Raw genomic sequence first — 10,009 nt, 5'->3', positions numbered from 1 at the left:
GATTTAAAAGTGATTTGAGTGAGTTTACCTCGTGCTTGTTTATTGATTTAAACGTGTGAGTTTATTGATTTAAACGTGATTTGAGTGAGTTTATCTCGTGATTTGTTTATTGATTTAAACGTGATTTGACTGAGTTTATCTCGTGATTTTTTTATTCATTTAAACGTGATTCGTGTGAGTTATTCTCGTGATTGGTGTGAGTTGTGTGTGGTTTGAGTTACTCATACGGGCTTGCAAAAGCTTACCGGGTTTGTTGTGTGGCAACCCAGTACACCATTCAAACGGTGTAGGGGAAAATCCTGCAGGTCAGTGTAATCGTGGCTGAAACTGAGGCAGCGAGCTAGCAGCTTTACGGTAGGAAGCCAATTTTGTGACTTTACCGTTATTAAGACTTCCGCTTGTAGTGAGCTCTGAGGAGCATTTACGTTTTATTTTGTTGTTGACAATTTAATTCGTAAGCTTGTGTAATATATAACTCTATGGAGCGAGTGTATATTAACTTTGAGGGTTTAGGATATCAGTATGTACTTGGTTTAAAGGGAAAAAGATTTCAGGTATTTTGTATTGATGACTGAACGTTCACGCATGTATAATTATGGGATTATATATATCGATTTTCATGTGTGTAAAATCAGGGGCGTGACAAGGATAACCATGACAAACTTGGGAGGGGTCATCGTGTTCCATAACAGTGCCAAGAGCTACAATATGATCAACTGAACCTAATGCGAACTTGGCTCAAATCTTAGCTCTTTGTACCTGAAACACCCAAGAAAGCTAGAATTTTAAATTCAAACGCAGACACACATACACACACATAAATATATAAAGTTCACAATCAATAAAAATTATACTACTGTGCAATAATATAGATAAATGTTTAAGTAACTACCACCTTCTCTCCATCTAACTGTCCCTCAATTGCATGATCAACCACCTGTATTTTGCTCACTCAACTTGCTTAGCTCATCCTTTTTATTGGAGTTGGGAATAGATTTTCCACCACACTCATTCCTCTTTGAAACTTTATTTTTACATCCCACTATCCTTTCCTCAATTACATCTAAAACTTCCCAAATTATTTCCCATCCACAAGATTCACTACTTCGTCTTCCACTTGAGCATTTGGTGCTTCTTGAAATGTTGGACTTGGGGTTTGTGAACAACTGGCTTACCCAAATCCATGTGGAATGTATTTCACTAGTGCTGCTGGAGAACTAGCTACTTTCCCAACCTCCCTTGTTTCTAGATTTGCTTCTATCTGTGCAAACTTATCAACCCAAAATGCCCTCTCTTCTTTAACTGCCTGCTGCTTTGCCTCTTCAATGATCTTATCTCTTTCCTATTCTAGTATTTTTTGCACACTCCTCCGAATCGTCTCTTGGATTGTGACGTCCCGAACCCGAATTCACCGGTTTACTAGTCATTTGGACGGTAAACAACTTTTACTTTCACTTTTACTGTCGTTTCAATGCTTTTAGGGGGCCCTAAAAGTTGACTTGTTGTTCGGGTCAAAATTTGAGAAAATTTCCTTCATGAAAGTTGTAGAGGACGTTAAACCGAGCGTGCATATGTGGTATGTAAAAATCGGAGTTCGTATGCAAAAGTTATAAGCGAAATGGTAAAGTTACTGTTCATGGTAAGTTTCTATAAATAGGACGAGTTACTGTGGTAAGTTTCCATTTTCGGAAACTTACCGAGCCCTCTCCTTTCTCTCTCCCCGATTCTCTCTTCCTCTCCGACCTCGTCACCTTCTTCCGGCCATAACTCTTCCATCCGGCGACGGATTTTGACGTGTAAGATGTCGTTGGAAAGCTCTCTTCCTTCTCTTCATTTCTGGGTTCGTTTCGTAGCTTAATATGAACTGTGGAAGGTGCAGCAACAAGAAGAAGATGACGGTCACTGTAGCATTTTTGAGGCAGCGTCGATATTTTCTGATTCCGGCAGTCTCCGGCCACCAAATTGGCGTCGAAGGTTCGGTTTTTGACATAGATCATTTCCCCTAAGGTCTTTCATTTCAATTTGCAGTGTAGAGGTCGAATTAACAATTTCAATTTCTAGGGTTCTTGGAGTTTTCTGGAAAAATTTCACCGGCCTAATTGGAGCTCTTCCAGGTAAAATTGGAACTTGTTGTAGTTGAGAAAGAGGTTGGGTTTGTTGAGTAGATGGTGCTGCCAAATTTTGGTGGCCATCTGAGGTGGTTGCCGCCGGCGCGTGGGGCCCACGCGCTGCCACTTTTGGTGGCGCGTGGAGGCGTGTTGGGCTGTGTTTTAATTCCAGTTTTTAGCCCATTAAATCCTATAAATATAGTAGAGCTTGTATATGAAATTTGGTGAATTTTGGAGAAGCTTGGATTTAATTATGAATTTTTGAAGTTTAGGGTTTCGATTATCGAATTACGAGAATCCGGCCGTCGGATATCTCTCGGTTCTGCCTTGGAACCTTTAAATTAACGAAATGGTATTAGTGGTATAATTTGGGTTGCATCCGAGGAGAAGTGGAGATGTAATTATGAGGATTTGATTTTGAGAATCGTATTTAATTATTGAATAGTTATTCACGGAAAATAATTGTATACAGGGCGACGTACCGAGCTATTGCTCGACGAAGGAACTCGTATGCATGGTCGCCTAAACAGTACTGTGAGTGGACATTTATTTTTTAAATTAATTCCGCATGCAGTATTATTATTTTCTTCCAATTGAGATTTAATTATGTTTTGAATATTTGAGCGTTGATTTATCGAGATTTATTTATGAATTACGAGATTAGTATTGAAATTCCTTCCCGAGGGCTTTTAGTAGATTTTTGAGATAGTCATTCATGAGTTATTGAGTTGAGGAATGATTTTCGGGAAGTGACTGATTCAGCAAATATTATGAGAATTATGGATTTCGAATATCGGTTTTTATGAGGATTCACGAATACGAATGTTTCATCGAATTTTTGAGCATGATTGAATTATCAAGATTTATTGAGCTTTGAGCTCCGCACTTATCAGCCTTGAAGTTAGATTGAGTTTTCTTTCCGAAAGCATTTATTGATTTACAGAGTATTTGATTTTATGCTTTCGAGGATGCTTTCGAGATATTGAGGTTTGATTTAGCGAGATAATCCTGAGTTATGCTTTCGGTAAATTTTTAATGTTTTATTGAAGTAACAGCGAGTTTCTTTCCGAAAGCAAGTAATTGAAAGAGGTTGTTTCCAGGTTCCAGTTTTTTAAGGAGGCTATTCAGTTTATTAAGGAGGCCAGTTTTGGCGCATGCGTATCTTACCTAGTTGGCAGTCCCTTCTAGGTAATAGTCTGGTTGGCAGTCCCTTCCAGACTACAGCCCGGTTGGCAGTCCCATCCGATGAGTCACCTGGTTGGCAGTCCCTTCCAGATGACATGAGGTAGTTAGTCGGCAGTCCCGTCTACTACCTGTGGTTAGTCGGCAGTCCCGTCTACTACTTGTGGCTAGTTGGCAGTTCCTTTTATCCATCGCCTCCTATTCCGGTTGGCAGTCCCTTCCGATGCGTCATCTGGGTGGCAGTCCCTCCTAGATGGCATGAGATGACTAGACAGCAGTCGTTTCTAGTCATCAAACGAGCCTCATGAAAAGGATGTTTTTATAAGGATTGAGGATGAGATTTCAAGAGATTTCAAGATGTTCTATTTTTCCGTGATTGAGATTTTGGTAAAGAGGATGATTAAGAGTGTTTTCAAGATTGTTACTGCATGCGAGATTTTAGAGAATAACTTGGGAAAGCATTAAGTTTTACTTATACATTTGAAAATACTTATTTTTCGTCCACTCACTCTAACGGATTTTAAATGTTTTCCCCTGGGCCCTTTGGTTTTAAATGCCCAGTTTGCAGGCCAGTTTAGCTTGAGGTCGAGCGTACTTGGGGTTGAGGCATAGCTATCATAGCTTCCGCATTATAAAAGTATTGGTCATTCATCTTGTTTTCTTTTCTCTTGTACGCCTGTACATTAGATTGCTCTGATAATCTATGAGATTAATATTCTTAAATTCAGAATTGTTTATGAAATGAGAGATGTGAGATGTTGTGTTATAGGGAGCAGGGTGGCTCCAGGAGAATAAGGATGGATGATTTAGAAGTGTGGATGTTTTTCTACAGGTTTTGGGTTGTCCTTTTTTAGGGGAAGTTCTGTCAAAATTTTGGTAGAATTTCTTCTAAAGTGGGCCCCGCAGGGCCTCTTCGGATTTCAGGGTGAAATCCGGGGCGGGTCCTGTCATGGATGCTCTGCCTTCTACGTTTAGGGAGGTGAAAGTAAGATGAGGGATTCACATAAGTTCCTACCCCTCGCACTCTACCACCATGCTCAGAAGTGCCTAAAGCCAAGACTAACACATCATTACTTCCACTAGTACTTTGTTCTCCACTAGAAACCTTCTCCTTCAAGTTCCTCTGGTCGCATTTACAAAATAGTGATAAACGTAACAGCTAACAAAAGATCAGCTGTAGACATTGAACTTCACAAAATTATACTCACAATTCTGTCAGCGCATTGCTTCGTCACTTCATCCCTGAAGGTTTCCTGCCTGGTTTGTCGTCCAGCAATCCATAGTGTTGCTCTATCGATTTCCTCCTCCTCCTCCTCCTTCATTGTTGCAGACTACCAAAAAGATTTATTACTAAATTTGTGGTGATATATAAATTAATAGCCAGATTAACAAATTACCTAACCAATACCCATAACTTACCAGCTCTTCCTCCAACCCAACCCAACATATCCCTTACGAGACATTTGGTGGGGATACTTATTATTCTCACGCTGCGCTTGTGCCATCCTACGCACTTCTTGTAAAACATATGCACTCACTTCATATACCTCTTTAATGTAATAACCTAACACAACAACCTTAATGTAAAACTTACAAGAAATTTTGGGTTTGTCTGTTTAGCCACAATTTGGGTCCAATGATCTTTACTGATGAATCTATAATCATCTGGAAGGAAATTTAAGGATTCAGGGTCATCCAAGTAAGGCCTAGTGAGCCGAGACTTGAAATACCTCCATTTTGATGCAGTTGATTCCAATACGAGTTTTCTTTTTTCAGGACCAATCTCAAATGCCCCTTGCGTACACAAACATAGTTCTTATAAGTGGGAAGACAAACAAAAGGGCCAAATTCTATTATCATTCATAATTAAAAACCAGAAACTTAAGGTCAGAAGGTAGAAGTTATAGGAATATGAACCACTAATAATAACTTCATGAATAGATAACGATATACCTGAACATGTAACCAGATTCTCTCTTTCTCCTCGGATGTGACACCTCCAAGTTGTCCTTATGATTGGTATCTTTCTACAGGCTAAGACACCAATATATGATTGCATTTCCTTCGCTACCTTCCCACATGGAGTCCCTTTTACGTTGAAGATAACCACTTTCTTCTGCCTTAAGCTCTTGTGCCTTGAAATACGTGACATTGTCACACAACACCGTTCAAGTAGCTTCAAACCTCCGGTCTCTTCATCCTTCTTGTTAGATTTGCCATTTATATTGGAAATGGATGCATCAGCTGATGTCGAACCTGACTTTTTTGATGACTTAGTTTTGTTCAGTTTGAGTCCCTTATCATTTGACTTCTTCGGTGTTGAGGTAGATTTTGATGGTGCTATTATCTACAACAAAAAACATGAGAGACATTGATTAGCCACTTGAACACCAGAATAGACATTAATCAATAATTAATGTAAGAACGATATAATGCACACGATAAAGACACTCATATTATAAGTAACTAAAAACTTTGCCATTTTCAGTAATCACATGACATATAGAAAGCTTCAATCAGTTTCATTCAACAAACTGATTACAATTACATGGTCCGTACCAAATGACATGGTTAGAGCAAAAATGAAAGCACTGATCAACCAACACAACATAAACCACAAGGCATTGATGTGGGATAACAACTTAAATTAATAGAAAATAAATTGCTTATATTATCTATCAACAACTATATCCTCCTCCCCTTCATGCACTACTACAAAACCATTAATAGACATCACCTAAGAGACATCAGATTAGTATAGAACTGATGTCGTAAGTTCTTTAACATCATATTCTCGTAATTCCGATGTCTTACAATATTATAAACATCATGCCTTATAGGGACTAATGTAAAATGTCTTTTTCAAAATTACTGGAAATTTTAGAAGTGTGGAGAGCTCGCTTAAAATTCCCTCATATCACGACCACAAATGAAAAGGGAAAAAACTGCTCCCACTCCCGCATATCACTATGCTTCTCTCCCCATTCCTCTAAAAGACACCCGTAATCTCTCCCTCCATCTACTTCCTTACCATCCTCCACTCTCAAACCCTAGAAAATCCAAACGCAGTCTAACCCATCGATGGTTATTGGCTCAAGTTGTCACCATCTCTCTCTCTCTCTCTCAATCTCAATCAGTCTCGAATCTCTTTAACCAGACTCTTCAACTCCATTTTGTAAAATGGATATTTCTTGTGGGTTGTTCACTCTTCGCTAGTGGTGGACGGCAAGGTTTGTATTTAGGGTAAACGCCATAGGGATCGGCTCGGTTATGGACAAGAGAACTCTGCGTTTCTACCCAACTTGAATCCTTATTTGGATTCAATACAGTTCATTTCGCTTGGTGGGTTGCATTATGTTTCACTCACCTACTTAATATTTCTAACATTTCTAAAAGCTCGCACTAGCATTTCATCCATTGGTTTCTCTTATTTGCTCTTAGTTTGATAAGATGATGTTTCACATGGACTTAATATTATATGATGGTTTATCAGGGCTCAAGGTTCAACCTATCACCTCAAACGTGATCGCCTAAACATAATGGGTCACCATCACTCCAATTTAGAGTTTGCATCTCGATCAGGTAGTATTTAATCTTTTTCTCATTTAATCGACATTGATGTATATTAGGCCTTGCCCTCTTAATTGTTAGGTTATGGTTTATCTGTTCATCTCAAATTCCATTTTCAATTGGAACCCTAAGCTATCATTTCTTATCGATTATCGATTATAGGTAATTTCTTCCCTACGAGTTTAAATTGACAATATCAATCTTTTGATTATTTGAATGTAATTGTTTAGTTTATGGTGAACTTATATCCTTCATTAATATGGTAATTTGCTCTAATATGCAAAATGGAAATATGACAATGAACTTTGCTTCCAATCTGCAAGTGCTTCACACTTTTTAACTTGTTGTCTAGATAAATTGGCCATTGTGCTGACTTTTGTTTTGTTTGTGTTATGTGTTGCTTGGATTATTGCTATTGTTGCAACAAATTAATACTCTATTTTTTTGTTTGTTTTATATATGGTCAGATTGGTAACAGGGTATTCATTGAGGAAAAAATGGATCTGACTTTTGAACCTAATTAACCAAACTGAAAGTGCAGTAAGTTCTTGGTGAGTTTTATACTATCCTTTCTAAATTGCAAAAGGATAGCAATTTTTGACTTATTTTTTCCAATTCAAGTTACTATGTACATGCAATTTGTTTGGGTTCTTTAATTCAGTTTTAGTGCAATGCTATGGAGATGGAAATTTCCTTTGTCTCTTTTGCTTATTTGCTGTGTTTTTCTTTAATCAATAGAGACTAATGTTTCCTTTGTCTCTTTTGCTTATTTGCAGATGACTTGATCAATATCTATCAACTTATGACTCCAGGTAATAATTATTATAAACATCTACTCTGAAGTACATTCTAAATTTCAAGCTAATCTTTGGAGTTGCAAGGCCAAACTAGATTAATTATTAAAGTAATTCATATTTGTTTGTCTTAGAGGTTTTTTAGTTCCATCAACTGTATATGTTAAAAATGATGATATTTATAACATTTACTATATAAGAGCTCAGTTGTCATCATTAGTATGATTATTGGTCTTTTGTTTTTGTTTTGTCAGAATTCAATTTTGACTGTTTTTGTTTTTCACCTCTTTGCTGACGCTGACCATTCTTGTCCATATCATATGTTGCTCACATTAATGAACTACTTTTGAATAGTTGCAGAATTAGAAAGATGACATCTTTGTGGCAACTCCCAAAAGATCAGCAGATTTGATGGAAAGAGCTACAGTTTCATTGTCAATGCTTATGTGTTTAGCGTTTGGGCAGATCAAGTATTATAGAATTAGTCAATACATATTAATTGATTTCCATTATGCTTGTTCTTGCAGTTGTAGTTCTTGTTTATATGTTGTTGTACTAGGAGGTCAGGCCTTATGTCCCCCTCTGTTGTATTATTTACATTTGGTGCTAATAAAATATGTTGCTTTTCAATTTTCAGGTACTTTTAGTGTTTTTCGTTAGTCTCTTATGTTATATGAGCAATAGCAATAATATGTAAAACTATACCGCATCACATTTTAAGTCATTTTGTAATGTGTAAATTTGGATTCATAAACACAAACTAACAAAGAACTGATGTTTAATTCATCTCAAATATCATATACAACTAGGAAACTGATCTTGTTTTTACTTTTTACATTAGGTCTACACAAAGAACTGATGTTAAAGTTTTGTTTAGACATCGAAAATTCTAAGTAATAATGCTGTATAACATATATGCCACATCAGTTTCTCTTGAAATTTCGATGTTTAAGTATGCTAGTGACATCAGTTTTCCACCGATGTCTAATATTATCACATTAGACATCACTTAACTAGACATCAGTTTTTAACTGATGTCTATCAACTGTTATGGACTAGTGATGTAACCCACTTCATCCTCGTTCAGTAAGTTACTAGATAACTCCATAGATGGCATAATAGTGGTGATGGAATGGTGAGTAATAACAGTGTCCCTAAGCTCATCTTCAACCTCAAAGTCATTGTAATCTCTAGCAGGAATTCTTAGAACTATTGACCACATTGGATTTACAGGATCTTGAACATAAAAGATCTGCTGAACACAGTTTCCCACACAAAAATGTCATTTAAATGACATTTCTTACTCAAATTCACCAATGTGAACCCAAGCTCATCTAGCTTCATACCCATTCTATTTTCTACCCAATCACACTTAAAGATAGTAATCCTAAACATTTCATAGTCGAGCTGCCATATTTCAATAATCACACAATAGAAACTCATGTCATTAATAATTGGCCTTTTATCCCTAGCAGTAGCTACTTGCGGTGTCTTAGCAAACAAGTAGACACTACTATTTTGCATCGATCTAAGATCATTGAGCTTCTTTGTGTTATACTGAACTCCTGCAATTCGGTAACCACTGAATGTTAGTACTTCATTGCTTGGTTTATCTGAAAGCCACTTGACAATCTCAGAGATGTTAGCATCTGGTTCACTCAGTTGAACAACAACCTGCGAAAAATGATAACAGTTAATGTCCTTATTCAACAACTAATAACAGTAATCTGGAAACTGAACAATACATATTCTCATAAACATTGTTATTGTTAGGACTTACCCTATCCTTCAACCAATCTGCAAATGTCTTGTTTTGCTTGTCCGTAAGCCATTTTTCATTCATTTTGAATTTTGGAAGCTCCCTCTTCAAGTATCCCAAGTGTTCATTGCAATTACCAATAAAATAGTGACACAATGAGTGAAGATTAGTGTTTACTTTACATGAAGTATTAATAGAAATCACAATATTAGATAGAGAGATAGTACTTACACAAAATAGCTTCTGAATTCATCCGTGTTTTGAAGCACGTAGAGATGAACTTGGTCGAATATCTTGCAGTAAACTGATAGGAGCACAAAGTGTGACGTTTTAATACGTATTTTCCCTCATTTGGCTAAGTTATTCTCTTAAAATTAATAATTATAACATAGTTTCTGTTTTTAGGTACTTTGATAGGAGCATAAAATGCGACGTTTATAATGTTTAAACCCTATATTTTGCTAAGTTATTTCCTTTATCTTGATCAATTTAACTTAGTTTGTGTTTTTTAGGTAAAATGGAGTCTCAAGGTCCGAAAATGGCTAAGGAATGCACAAAGGGCGCAGAAATGAGAAGAAATGAAGAAATGGAAGTTC

General features: G+C 36.9%; 1 long non-coding RNA gene across 1 annotated transcript; it reads left to right on the top strand.

Moving 5' to 3' along the window:
- Positions 1-1,785: 1,785 nt before the first annotated feature.
- On the top strand, positions 1,786-2,590 carry LOC121051559. Its single transcript, XR_005806095.1, has 3 exons — positions 1,786-1,974; positions 2,062-2,114; positions 2,581-2,590. It is a non-coding gene; the product is annotated as an uncharacterized LOC121051559 (long non-coding RNA).
- Positions 2,591-10,009: the final 7,419 nt, after the last annotated feature.

The sequence above is a fragment of the Rosa chinensis genome, chromosome 2, assembly GCF_002994745.2.
Source record: "Rosa chinensis cultivar Old Blush chromosome 2, RchiOBHm-V2, whole genome shotgun sequence".
Classification (NCBI taxonomy): Eukaryota; Viridiplantae; Streptophyta; class Magnoliopsida; order Rosales; family Rosaceae; genus Rosa; species Rosa chinensis.
Note: the sequence above shows the minus strand (reverse complement) of the source record. Positions and strands in the feature narration are given on the sequence as shown.